This window comes from Nicrophorus vespilloides, unplaced genomic scaffold, assembly GCF_001412225.1.
Source record: "Nicrophorus vespilloides isolate i.1.1-1 unplaced genomic scaffold, Nicve_v1.0, whole genome shotgun sequence".
Taxonomy (NCBI): Eukaryota; Metazoa; Arthropoda; class Insecta; order Coleoptera; family Silphidae; genus Nicrophorus; species Nicrophorus vespilloides.
Window position 1 is genome coordinate 27,733 of NW_017096225.1, and position 685 is coordinate 28,417.

Consider the following 685-nt stretch of genomic DNA (forward strand, 5'->3'; position numbering starts at 1 on the left):
ATTTGTTAAAAACTGTCTCGAAAATGCAATGTCTTTAGGCTTTAACGTTTCCCTCTTTTATCCTTCAGAATTCAAGCATCGATTAATACTTTAATTTAAGGCAAACATTCATGCTTTCTAGTGAATTATTCGAAAGATTTATAGTTATCACGGTTTTTATGTAATTAACTGTTAAACTGTTAACAATTACTAATTTCGTTTAATATCAAAATGTTAAGTATATAATTATAAATTTGACGATATTTGTGTTGCCTACGTTTTATGATAAAATATGAATTATATAAACTACGAGGTTCTTGCATATGAAATATTGTTTTGGTACAGTTTTAGATCGATTTTTATAAAAATGCAAAATATAGTTTCTTTGAATTAATGTTGATTTTTTGTTATATAAGATGAAGAAAGAAGGAAAGAATTTTGTATACGTGAGGTCCGTAATTGCGGTTCGACTACAATTTCGTAGAAGCGGGAAGGAGCAATTTTATTTCGCTTTGGACGTTTCTCGGAATATCGACTCTAATAATAGTAGTTGTTTGTTGTTCTGCGTAGAGGGGTCCATGAGACAGTTGAAAAATAATTGAATGACGAAACATCAACATATTTATTTACAAAATATTACAGTTTATTTATTTATTTATTACTATTTATTTAATTATTAATTAATTAATTAATATGACTTGTAAAA